Source organism: Dipteris shenzhenensis, unplaced genomic scaffold (assembly GCF_047967505.1).
Source record: "Dipteris shenzhenensis isolate YYH24624 ecotype China unplaced genomic scaffold, Dip_SZ_1.0 scaf0495, whole genome shotgun sequence".
Taxonomy (NCBI): domain Eukaryota; kingdom Viridiplantae; phylum Streptophyta; class Polypodiopsida; order Gleicheniales; family Dipteridaceae; genus Dipteris; species Dipteris shenzhenensis.
This window is the reverse complement of record NW_028239801.1, coordinates 8,213-22,500: the sequence shown is the minus strand read 5'-3', so window position 1 is coordinate 22,500 and position 14,288 is coordinate 8,213. Positions and strand designations below refer to the sequence as shown.

Here is a 14,288-nt window from a genome sequence, read left to right as displayed (position 1 = left end):
ACTCCGACGAGGACAAAACAAAGATTGATTGATTTGCTTATCCCAACCATTCAGTACTCTGGAGTAGGGATTCTCGAAGAAGCGACGCTAGACTCGGATCCTTAGAAGCATTAGATTGGCCAAGAGAAGGGAGGGTATGGAGTCTTCTATCCATTATTAGAGCTTAAAATAGGCATGATATTGAATCCTCTATCGGTTGATCGACTATATGGTTATAGTCCCGATTCGGCATACGGGTGTGGGAGAACTACCTCATTACTGAGAATCTCGAATGTGGATAATGTAAATCTTCAAAGATACTATCGGTTTCTACGATATATATTATGAGGAGGTACCTCCCCCTCCCCTGACGTAAGTGAAGTATTATCCCTATTGAAGGGAGGTACATCATCTAGACTATCTTCTATCCTACTGGAAATGGATGAATCTCCCCGGGTGGGATTTGAACCTACGACCAATCGGTTAACAGCCGACCGCTCTACCGCTGAGCTACCGAGGAAAGTGGCAGATGATTCAATCCCATATACTTCCAGAGACTCTTGTTCCTTGAGCCGCCCCTTGATCTGCAAGACGTTAACCACTCGAAGACCCAAAGCTTTCTTCGAGACTTCATGAACCTCGCGTACACCCTAACTCTCATTATAGGAAGAAGCAGTAATGATAGCAATCCCTTTTGCCTTCTCGGATAGAGCCTACGAATCGGGGGGGGGGCTGGTGTGGAAGATCTCGGTCATGGTTGATCTTGGTCGTGATTGATCGCCCCCCCCCCAACCCCAAGATGCATATCGATCGATCACCAATCACTAGTTTCTATTTCTCCTTTTCCGGAAAACATAGTAGAATAGTCACAGGATACTTATAGAGGTATAAGGAATATCTTGGAAAGGAGAAGAAAAAAACTCTTAGGAGACAAGAGAAACGAAGGCAGTTAGCAGTAGAATAATACCAATCATCAATCCGAATGAATAAGAAGATACTCTCCCGCCCTCCCCATATCTTGCGCTTTCTCCACCTATGGAACTCAAAATACCGGTGCCATTAATAATTCCGTCAATTACCCATTGGTCGAAAAGAAGAGTTAACTCACCCAGGAATCGAATACCTCTCACTAGAAGGATATCGTAGTAATGATCGATGTAACCCCGGTTGTGTGACCAGTCCCCAATGAGACGGTTAAATGAACCCATAGATTGTTTGGCAAAAGGATCAATATCACCGCAAGGTTGTGTGTGAGAGGATATCGGTCCATAAATCACGTAGGAGATAGATATTCCGGCTAGTGATAGACCAACCGAACCTGCTGAATCTATTAGCAATTGTACCAAATTTTCGGGATTGTTGTTGTCCTCTGAAAAGCCTGCAAGGGGAGTTAACCACTCGGATAGCAAATCGGGACCAGTTTCTCCTCCAGCGAGATTGACTCCTATTGATCCAACCAACGAAGTTGGTATCGACAGTACTACTGAAGGCAATACCATCGAAACGTCTGATTCCTTAGGATATAGAGACTCAGAACGAATATTGGACTCTGCAGAAACTTTTCTATCGACTGAATCTTCCCCGTCATAACCTCCTGCTGAATCGACTCCTTCGTCTCGCGGGGGTGGAGGAACATCATACCCATCTCCACTCGTTGCTATCGTTTTGGTGTTACTCCGAATGACACTATTCATAGAGGAATGGGATGAATTGGTACCGCCACCGGCGCGTAGATTCCCCTCAAACGTGAGGAGATAGATGCGGAACATGTAGAAAGCAGTTGGAACTGCTGTGAATGAGGCTATACATCCGGGGGGAAAGGAACGTAGCCAACTCTTTGCAATAATTTCATCTTTGGACCGGAAACGAGCTAGAGGTGGTATACCACAGAGAGAGAGAGTACCTGAAAGAAAAGTGATTCCAGTAATTGGCATATATTTTCGCGAACCACCCGTGGGAGACATATTTTGACTTCTATTGGGAGAGTATCCGACAACCCTTTCCATCGAATGAATTACTGAACCGGATCCGGGAAATAGCAAAGCTTTGGGATGGGCATGTGTAATGAGGTGAAACAACGAAGGTTTATAAGCACCGAGACCTAGAGCCAGCATCATGTAGCCCAATTGAGACATAGTAGAATAAGCTAAACCTTTCTTGATATCCTTCTGGGCAAGAGCTATCGTCGCTCCCAGTAGAGCCGTTATTCCGCCTATCCAGGAGATAACATTCATGCTTAGAGGTAAGGTTTCAAACAATTCAAGCATTCGAGCTACAAAAAAAATTCCCGCAGCTACCATAGTAGCGGCGTGTATAAGAGCCGAAATAGGTGTGGGTCCTTCCGTTGCATCGGGCAACCATACGTGGAGTGGGGATTGTGCAGATTTAGATACCGGACCCAAAAATGGTAGAGGAGCACATGTATTGGCAAGGGAGGAGCCGGCGCTGTTGTTATCAATCAACTCACTAAATCAATCACACGATTCGCGGATCTCGAAACTACCAGTTATCCAATACGTACCTAATATACCCAATAATAATCCGAAATCTCCTGTACGATTAGTTGCAAAAGCATTTTGGCAGGCATTAGCAGCACTTGGTCGTGCGAACCAAAAACCTATCGGCGAGTAAGAGCACATCCCTACTAATTCCCGAAAAACATGAATCTGTATTGGATTGGGACTGAACACTAATCCTGACGTGGAGGCAGTGGAGAAACTTAAATAGACGGGAAACCTTACGTATCCCTAGTCGTGACGCATATGACTATCACTGTAAATCATAACCAAGACACCTATGGTGGTGACTGATATCGACGTAATGGAAGTAAGTGAATCAACTGAAAATCCTATCTTTGGAGAAATATCGTCGTTGGGAATCCATGACCATGAGTATTCAAAAGTGGAGCGACCAGTAACTTGTTGCCAGAATGTTGCGATAGAGACGGACATAGCTGCGGCTAATGAAAGAACACTGAGCATAGCACGTATACGACGAAGGCTCTTAGTGGCTTTTGGAAAAAGAAACGATGCCAATCCGATCAAACCAGAGGTTACGAATGGGCGTGAGGGGACAATCCAAGCACATTCATAAGATAATTCCATAAACATATTTAACCCGGGTTGGAACTCTTTCTGTCAATAGTTGTCAGATATATGGAGCGTCGAAGAATGGAATATATATGGACAGGTGAGATCACGCGTATCAAACCGAATAATCCATTTGTTTCTCGTTCTGGTGCGAGCCCGGCGTCGAGACTTGACAGGAATCAAATGTGTCGGAGATACTTATCTAGGTTCCATTTTTTGACCCCAAACCGATTGAGTTGTTTTGGGTTATTTTTCACACGACAAGACTATTACGGATAGACATGCAGCAATTGATACTGGAGGAAAACAACTCCGAGTAGAACCGGGGAGATTCTATGATGTTCGTCACTTCGCTCTGCTTGGGCACAACGCATCAGAGTCCAATACGGTAATGTCGATATATCGAGTTTCATTGGTTTGTCACGGATCCAAAATTGATCTCGGACATCCCCGGCTGAGTAACGCAACTGCTAGGGGGCGCGTCTTGCATCCCTGTTTCGAGAGGAAGAAAGTGATACGGAAGATCCATTCTAAGAAGAAGACGCGAAGGAAATCGGGATACAGACAGGATTTGGTTCGATCTGTAGTAGATCCCATTTGCTTAAATGGAAAGGAGTTGGTTGGTTAGCAAATTGTTATCATAAAGAAGTCAATGATTCTTGCTGGGATTCTTTTGCATAGAATGGAAACCCAGTTCCCCCAGTTGTTCCCCTTCTAATGATTCTACGCAATCACCCCCTCCCTCATTATATTGATTCTACTCGTACGTATCAACATACTCGTCGCATTCATTTCGATGATAAAACCGAATAGATAGATTTCATTATGGCAGTTCCAAAAAAACGTACTTCTAGGTCGCGGAGGAAGATTCGCAATCATATTTGGAAGACCCAAACTAATGAAGTAGCATCGAAAGCTTTTTCTCCAGCTAAATCCATTTTGACTGGACGGTCGAGAAGTTTTTACTATGTGACAAATGAAAAAATTTCTGAAACTGGTCAGTAGTACTCCCCGGTTGTAACAGGAATTGCCGTATCAATAGGACGTGGGGTCGGTCGGAATAGATAGTGAACTATTTGTTTGTTGGAACGGGGAAGACGAGATAAGTGATTGTCAGGGAACTTATTGATGAATTTGGATCCCTAGTAAGTAGTACGGGTACATGTTGATATTATTGCGTGACGGTACCGTGCGGTAAATAAAATCCAAATACTAACAGAGTTGTATCAATGAATGTTGGTAATAACCACGAGGGGGGGGGGGTTACGTGCATGAAGAAGGAGCCCAATCCCTCTCTTCCTTCCTATGATACAAGGGTCTCGATCACGATCATCGATTTATCTCTATCCCTACTACGAATGGGTATGGGTCGATAACACCCAAAGAGAATCGGGAGATAAATCTGCGTTCCCGGAACGGGAACGTCTTCTATTCCGTTTAAAATATGTTCCGACCTCGTTTATTCGGAATAGCAGGATTTGAACCTGCGACCTCCATCACCCCAAGATGGCACGCTACCGAGCTACGCCATATCCCGTTATTCCTATACAAGTATAGCGCCGTATACCTAATCAACTATAGACAGGGAAGGTCCCTTGTTGTGCGTGTGTACTCTCCCCCAGGAAGATTGACGATTCACCCGAAGATGTGATATCATTAATTACGATAAGTATAACGAGTAGCGAGCCGCTATGGTGAAATTGGTAGACACGCTGCTCTTAGGAAGCAGTGCTAGAGCATCTCGGTTCGAATCCGAGTAGCGGCATTTAATTTCAACCTGCAGGCGAGGGCTGTGTCTGATACAACCACTGGGAAAAGCAGTAGGAATAGGGAATTCTCCCCGTTTCGACGTTTAAGGGGTAAACCCGAAATCTCCTGGGAATAATGGGTGGGTGGTACATACTCTCCAAAATCTCACTAATTCACTGGATTCTCCTCATTACGATTCACACCGATATAGAGCACATATTCGCTCACATTTCTTTTCTTACGCTTCTTTCCGTCACTCTGTTTCACCGGATGGGGCTGGCTCGCAAGCTCAAGAGACTCATTAGTTTGAGCGTTGGAGGTATGACAATTGCTTTCATCTGTATAACGGGATTTACGACGATTCGTCGGATTCAACCCAAACATCTACCACCGAGCAATCTACATGAATCATCTATGTTTCTTTCACGGAGCTTCTCCCCAATGCATGTAATTATGAGAATTAGGAGTCGGAACGAATGGTCAGGTGCAGTCACGGCACCAGGTGCCATGTCGACCCATGGATTCGCAACTCTGGGTCTTCCTGAGGAAATGCAACAATCCACACCGCTAGTACCTGCTCTGCAACCTCATCGGTTAATGACGCATGTAAGTATGATGCCACTAAGCCATGTGACTTCGTTATGTGGATCTCCATCAGCAACATCTCCACCGATTGCCACCTATGACGCAGAACAATTTTCTATCCCCGGTCCAAATCAAGAATTTCCTACCTGGACCCCCTCTCCGGGAGTGGATATACACTGCTACGAGCAGGCAGGAAGTAATCCGAGAAACAGTTTTCATCGACTATCCTTGAATTCACGTAGGTGCCGATTGATCCACCAATTGGACCGATGGAGTTATCGAATCATCAGCTTAGGGTTTCCTCTACTGACTGTTGGTATTCTCTCTGGAGCAGTGTGGGCTAATGAAGCGTGGGGATCCTACTGGAGCCGGGACCCTAAGGAAACCTGGGCATTAGTGACTCGGCTGATATATGCTATTCATCTCCATACCAGAATAACTAGTGGTTGGCAGGGGGAAGGGCCTGCTATTGTAGCATCTACAGGATTCTTCATTGCTTGGATTTGTTTCTCAGGGGTTAATCCACCAGGAATCGGTTTACATAATCACGGGTGGCTTACTTAATAATTAGGTAGAAGACCGCTAATTCGATCGGGGGGAGAGATAACAAAAAATGTTACCTCGTCAGATGCTTGAAGTGTTACATGTAATCAATTCGTGATTTGAATCAGAGTCTGCATGAGGAATCGCGCTGTGGATTCCTCACCCAGACATTCATGCAATTACGTCGCCAGCGGCATGGATTCCCACTGCCTTCCCTTATAGGAATTAATACCAGAACCGCTTCCAAGAGTAATCCTCATTGAATAGATATGTTCGACTACCGATCCAAACGATACTGCGTTTTATTGCCCCTCTACTATCCCATAAAAGAGTACGGAACCAGGATAGATAGTATTTTGTGATTCCGTAGAGATGCAACCATGTCTGGATACAGACCGATACCGAGGATTGGTAAAGAGAGACAAATCGATATGAATATTTCCCGCGGTCCGGAATCAACTGAATATGGATCCGAATAGTTGGATATTCTGTATCCGTAGAATATTCGACGTAACATAGATAACAAATAAATGGGAGTTAATACTGTACCAATCGCTTCGACTACTACAACCGATAACTTAGATATAGATGAATAATGCTGATTAGTCACTATTCCTGGAAATACCATCAATTCCGATACAAACCCACTCATCCCGGGTAATGCAAGGGATGCCATTGAGAAGATACTAAACATAGTAAATATCCTGGGCATTGGGGTAGCCATCCCCCCTAATTGATCGAGATAAAGGGTACGTGTCCTATCGTAACAAGTCCCTGCAAGGTAAAATAGAGCGGCACCTATTAACCCATGGGAAATCATTTGTAACACAGCTCCATTAAGACCCGTATCTGTCACGGATCCAATTCCAATTGTTACAAAACCCATATGGGAAATTGATGAATACGCTATTCTCCTCTTAAGGTTACGCTGACCCGGCGGAATCAGGGATGCATAAACAATTTGGACTGATCCGAATAGCACCAACCACGAAGCAGGTATGGAATGAGCATGAGGTAATAATTCCATATTAATTCGAATCAATCCATACCCTCCCATTTTTAGTAATACCCCAGCCAGCAACATACATGTGCTGTAATGTGCTTCCCCATGAGTGTCTGGCAACCAAGTATGAAAAGGGAATATTGGCAGTTTCACGGCATACGCCACGAAGAATCCTAGATAAGAAAGCACTTCTAGTGATATAGGATGTGATCTGCTTGCCAAATCTCGGATATTGAAGGAGGGTTCCTGGGTCCCGTAGAAACCCATAGTTAGGGCTCCTATTAGGAGAAAGATAGAACCACCAGCTGTGTATAGAATAGACTTCGTGGCTGAGTATAGACGTCTCTTCCCACCCCACATACATAAAAGTAGGTAGATTGGGATTAATTCCAACTCCCACATAGGAGAGGAAAGCGAAATGTCTCGAGAAGCAAACAGTCCTATTTGGCCGCTATACATGGCCAACATCAAGAAATAGAATAGACGTGTATTCCGCGTAACTAGCCAAGCTGCTGAGGTTGCCGAAGTAGTGACAAATCCTGTCAGTAGAATGAGACCCATGGAGAGTCCATCAATACCTGAACTCCGATGGGAATTGATTGAATTTATCCAACTAGAATCCTCCACCAATTGAATGCATTGATCATCGATATGGAAGTGACAATGAAAGATATAAATGATTAGTAGAAATTCCGATATACAAATGCCTGGGGTATACCACCGAACGATCTTATTCCCATTGGAGGGAAGCATTGGAAATAGCGAACCCGCCAGAATCGGAAAAAGAACAATTGTGGTTAACCAGGGTACGTTACTCATCGTGGATGGAAAAATATTTTAGCGGGGGGGAGGGGGGGGGGAATCTTAATACCCCAACTCATACTCAATAGAATTGAGTATGAATCTTTGAGTATGAGTTGGAAAGAAAACGATTCGATTCTTGAATCTCTTTCTTGACCGATGAATCAATAAGCTAGACCCATACTACGAGTCGTCTCAGCTCCCGGATAGACGCGTACACTCGAGGAATCTGTTGGACAAGCGGATTCACGTCTCTTACAACCTACACAGTCTTCTGTTCTAGGAGCAGAAGCAATTTGATTGGCTTTACACCCATCCCGGGGGATCGTTTCCAATGCATCTGTCAGACAGGCTCTTACGCATTAGGTGCAACCAATACATGTGTCATAGATCTTTACTGAATGTGCCGTCGAATTTGTTCACTCCTATTGGATTGACGTGTCAAAGATATTCTCCTGTTGGGGTTGTTGAGGTGTACCTACCCTCCCCCCTGCCCCCTACCCCTTATTTTCCATTCAATCAAATCTAAGATTTGTATTGATTTGGTTTTTCCGCATCTACCTACATAGACACTCCGTGGGTGGAACTCTCCCATCATCCTCGTGAAATGAATGGGTTCTGCAATATGGGGAGGGACGGTACAAGACAATTTTAAGGAACGGGATAGGTAGGGATTCAGATAGGTATGACATAATTTTTCGGAATGAAATGCAATTGTTAGGGGGAAAACGACAGCATTACCAGCTGGATGTGATACACCTGCATTGAATAGCGATTCGCCCAAATAAATAGCGTCATCGACGAATCAATTACCATTTTAACAAATCAAATTGATCGATACGAGTCGATCTTCTATTACGCTGGATGACCGAAGCAATGGATAACCCAATAGCAGCTTCGGCAGCTGCAACGGCTATTACGGATATTGAAAAGATTTCCCCCTTCATTTGTTCATTGTCAAAGAAATTGGAGAATGCTACGAGATTTATATTAATGGCATTCAGAATCAGCTCAAGACACATCAGTGCCCTAATCATGTTTCGACTCGTGATTGATCCGGAAAAGCCAACGCGATAGGGATAAGCACCTAGAATCAGTCCATGTTCGAGCATGATGTATTAACCCCCCGGAAACTTAATTGGTTAACCTACGAGATGAGTTTACGAGAAGTTGTAATTAATTAGAAAGATGGGGAGTCATCTCCAGACGACGAAGCAGGTTCTTCGTCGGGTCTGGTTATTCCTTCACCACGAGCCATTGTAATCGCCCCTACTGAAGCCACTAGGAGGAGGATAGAAAGGAGTTCGAATGGAACCAGAAATTGTGTTAACAATTGGTATCCAATTCGCTGGATGTTGTTTTTTGAGACTCCCCCCACAACATCCCTCGATGGGTCGATTGGATTTATATCAGACCATTTCGTATCTCGAATTGTAGTGGTTGATAAGATAGATAGACCCGTACAAGCTCCTAAGGCAATAGTATCTCCCATATTCCAGGAAATGGTTGAATTGGAATCTACTGGTTCGTCAATAACCGTTACGGCAGACACGATCGAAACATTTATAGCTCCTACATAGATAGGCGATTGTGCGGCAGCTACAGAATCGGCATTCGGTACGAGATATGGGAGAGATATACAGATAAACACCAGTCCCGATGAAGAGGCGGAATAAACTATATTAGCAGATAATACCACTCCTACACTTCCCAGTAGAATACCTAATTCGATTAGTATCAAGACAGATTCATAAATTGATTCAGGTAGATTCATTATGCCCAGTTATTTTGATTCTCCCATCTCACTATATTACTATTCAATAACGACGTGTATGTGTGTGACCTACTTATGTAGACACACCCCCCCCTATTGGTAGAAATAATTGAAGGAGGGATATCTCTGCATAGCAGAGATATCTCGATATTGAATCATCTCCGACTTACTATTTTTTCTAACCAGGGAGTCGGTCTATCTTCCAAACTTCAGACGGAGATTCAATTGACACCACGAGTGACAGTTCGATTATTGGGATCTCCTTTCGTGACTCCCCCAGATGAATAACTCAGAGTTGGAACTACTTGAATTGCGGAATCCTGGGAGACAGAGAGGGGCAAACGTCCCGGAGCCATTTGATCATAATTTGATTCGTGACGATCATAAGTCGAGGGTTCATACTCCTCAGTCATTGACAAGCAATTTGTTAGGCGGTATTCGACACAATTCCCACAGAAGATACGAACTCCGAAATCAATGCTATAACTTCTTAATCGTTTTTTTCTGATGCTTCTTATCAATCTCCGGTCGACGACAGGCAGGTTAATCAGACATACTCGGACACGTACCTCACAAGCAATGCATTTGTCAAATTCAAAATGAATTCGTCCACGGAATCGTTCGGATGATATAAGTTTCTCGTAGGGGTATTGGATAGTCACAGGTAAACGATTCAGATGGTCTAGAGTAACCGCAAAACCTTGACCAGTATACCTCGCAGCTCGTATTGCTCGTTGACTATAATCCTGGAATCCAGTTACCGTGGGAAACATGTGATAGATAATCCTGGGGGAGTTCCTTAGTTTCTAGAGATTGGATAGATTAAAATCGGGGTGACATTGATGTAAACTATGAGGGGAATATCTCATTTTAGAGATGGTAGTCGAAACGAAGCTGTCAGCAACGGATTTCCCGGAGCAACGGGCAGAAGAGATTTCCAGCCGAGATCTAGTAATTGGTCTATTCTGACTCTAGGTAATGTCCATCTCGTTGCGATAGAAATGAATAGGAATAGATAAGACTTGGCTGATGTGGTAATGACACCTGTTACTGCATCGAATACATCAAAGGATTCACTGCTGAGAGTCCGAAAGGGAAAAATTTGCCCTAATTCTTGAAGAAATGGAATTGGTGAATCCCATCCACCCGGATAAAGGACTGTTACAAACGACGAGGAAACCAATGAATTTGGGTAAGAACCAACATAGAATGAACCAGATTTTATACCTGAATATTCGGTTTGATAACCCGCTACCAGTTCCTCCTCCGCCTCTGGTAGATCAAATGGCAACCTTTCACATTCTGCCGATGGGGATATGAAGAAAGCTATAAAGCCTATAGGTTGACGCCGCAGATTCCATCCCAGAAAACCATACTTAGATTGTGTTTCAACTATGTCAACCGTACTTAAGCTATCAGATAATTATAGTCGACGGTACAATTGCTATTACCACCTCTGATTCGAAACCGTACATGAAATTGGGATTTCATACGGCTCCCCATAAGTCACCCGAGAGGGGGATTGGTAGTTAATCACTTCCTTTGCGCGACACCCCCCTGAGGAGCGTCCCAATCTCAACCAATGGGATTCTGTTTGCTACAGGGAGTGATAGCTTCTGAATCCATCTCAACCTTTTCAGTTATTTTTTGATATAATTCGGAATCTTCCACCGTTTCTCGGTGGAATGGGATTTACCGATACTTCTTTTATATCTCCACATAGATGGATCCCTACCTATCTTTATTTCAGCCGAGAAGAGGATTAGCCTGAGGATTCCTATGATCCCAATCCTCTTGAGACTACTACGTAAAGGAGATACTCGCATATATCAATAATTTTTTCCGCCAGGGGCAGAAAAATCAAACCGTTGAAAGGATTACTTCGTTCCGGATAGTCATAATCTAAGTAGATAGGAATATACTCGGGATTGGGATTTTCAAGATGTACTACCTAGTCATCCCTACCGAGGCTAAGTCTTTATCCAATTAAAGAGAAAAGAGATTTTATTATGCAACTTTTTTCTCCACCCTTCTCACAAATCTCTTGTGTATATTAGTGTTCCTGACCATCCACTCCCGCTCAATCCCGGAAAAGAGGTTCAGTCCCTTCTTGTCCCCGCTTCAGGCCCTGTAAATCTATCCCGTACCTGGGGGCAAACAGTGTTTACTGCTCGGACATGCTTTCACTCCCGTACATGGGGGATGGGACTCGATTCACTCGCTGCAAGACGCTGTTCGATCTCACCCAGATGACTATCCAGTTGTTCTGTCAAATCAGTGAAAGATTCTTCATTCCGAATCTCTATATCGGAATAACCCTCTTCCCATCAATCTTATTCAGCGAGTCGCACGTGGGGATATGGATAGTACACATGGGGCTGGGGGTATTTCGTAACTAATTGATTGAGCAGCAGCTCTAAGACCACCTGGAGGGGAATATTTATTATTTGAACCATATCCTGCCATAAGTAGCCCTAGGGGAACGATACTTGAGATGGCGATCCAAGAGAAAGCACCTATACTCAGATCAGCTAGAATAATGTGCTGCCCGAAGGGTATCACCAAGTGGCTTATAAAGACTGGTATGACTACCACAGCTGGTCCAATATTGAATAGCCAAGTATCGCCCCTGGCTGGAACAATATCTTCCTTCAGTAGGAGCTTGACTCCATCGGCCAGGGATTGGATAATTCCCAAAGGACCTGCATATTCAGGTCCGATACGCTGTTGTACCCCCGCAGATACCTTTCACTCGAGCCGTACGATAACTAATACTCCTACTGTAATTCCTACGATAAGGGTGGGAATGGAAATCAGAATCCAAATCAATTCGGAAGAATCTCTCGAAACTCCCAATTTGTGAAATAAGTCAATCACGCGTTCCTCGAAATTTTTTGTACCAATTGCCGTTTCGGCGATCAACCTCCCCCATGATGATATCTATACTACCTAATATTGTCGTAATATCGGCTAGTTTCATTCCTTCTACCAATTGAGAGAGAATTTGCAGATTTATGAAGCCAGGCGGACGAATCTTCCGTCTCCGGGGAGAAACACTATCATCTCCAATCAGAAATATCCCTAATTCCCCTTTGGGAGCTTCCACCCTTACGTAATGCTCCTGCTCAGGTAATTTGAAAGTGGGAGAGGATTTCTTACCGACAAATTGATAGTCAAAATCATTCCATCCCATTTCCTTTCGTTGCTGACTAAGGCGTCGAGATTCCAAATTTTCATATGGACCTCCCGGAAGGAGTCTCGAGGCCTGTTGAATTATTCTTATGGATTCTCTCATCTCGCCGATTCGTACCAAATAACGGGCCAATGAATCTCCTCCTGTTTGCCATTGGATCCGCCAATCCGATTCGTCATAACATTCGTAGTGATCCACCTTGCGAAGATCCCATTGAATCCCCGAGGCTCGCAACATGGGTCCGGATAAGCCCCGATCTATAGCTTCTTCCCTACCAGTGACACCTATCCCCTCCACTCGTTTCAGAAATATAGGATTATTTGTGATAAGTCGTTCATATTCATCGACTTTTGAGAGGCAATAGTGGCAGGAATCCAAACATTTATCTAGCCACCCATATGGTGAATCTACCGCTACTCCCCCGACGCGGAAATAATTATGCGTCATTCACATACCCGTAGCAGACTCAAGTAAATCATAAATCATTTCCCTTTCTCGAAATGTGTAGAAAAAAGGGGTTTGTGCACCGACATCCGCCAGAAAAGGTCCGAGCCATGACGGGTGGGGAGCTATTCGACTTAGCTCGAGCATAATAACTCGTATGTAACTAGCTCTTCTCGGTATTTGAATATTTGCCAACTTCTCCGGCGCATTCACTGTTATTGCCTCGGTAAACATGGTGGCTAAATAATCCCATCTCGTCACGTGGGGAAGATACTGCAGAATCGTCCGGTTTTCAGCAATTTTTTCCATCCCTCTATGTAAATAGCCAAGTATTGGTTCACAACCAACGACATTTTCACCGTCTGGAGTAACAATAAGTCGAAGGACACCGTGCATCGACGGGTGGTGGGGACCCATACTCACTATAACTGGATCCACTTTCGTAGGAGGTATACCCATGAATTATGTTCCTGGTAATTTTTGCAGACCCTAGCTTCGGTAGAACTGGATTTCTATAAATTGGAATCGGCGTCTCTTCAATCTCCGAATACCCAAGTTGCTTATTATGTTATCGTATAAAGTCGGATCCTTTTTGGATGAATGAATTAAGAGACGCTTGCGTCTTCCCAATAATTTCCACAAACCCCTCTGAGAGGAGTAATCCTTGGAATGTGATTTCAAATGAGAAGTGAGTTTCGAGACTTGATCGGTCAAGTAGCATATTTGAGACTCAGCAGACCCTGTATCCCCTTTCTCACAAATCAACGTCGAATTGGTAGATATAGCCTTATCCGTAATAGTAGTAATAATAATTGTTTATCGAATTCATTGTATAGGATTTGCCTACTAATTCGGGTAGTATTGGTCCGAGCGAGGGAGATGAATACTCCTATAATCGGGGAAATCGTCACTCAATAGATTCGGTTATCGGTGGGAATTTGTTTCCCACCAACGAGTAGTTACAGCTCCGCATCTGATAAGTAAGGTAGGTATCTGCCCCTCCTTCTATCACACACTTGATTGAGATTACCAAGATGTTAGTAATATTAGTCGAGCAAATTGTCGAATCTACGTATTCTCCCCCCCGTCTCAAATAATGGGATACATGCGTATTCTGGGCGTGGCAAA

General features: G+C 43.9%; 2 non-coding genes across 2 annotated transcripts; both read right to left on the bottom strand.

Moving 5' to 3' along the window:
* Positions 1–427: 427 nt before the first annotated feature.
* TRNAN-GUU (transfer RNA asparagine (anticodon GUU)) lies at positions 428–499 on the bottom strand. The gene has a single exon. It is a non-coding gene; the product is annotated as a tRNA-Asn (tRNA).
* Positions 500–4,531: 4,032 nt separating this feature from the next.
* Positions 4,532–4,605, bottom strand: TRNAP-GGG (transfer RNA proline (anticodon GGG)). The gene has a single exon. It is a non-coding gene; the product is annotated as a tRNA-Pro (tRNA).
* Between the last annotated feature and the right edge of the window lie 9,683 nt (positions 4,606–14,288).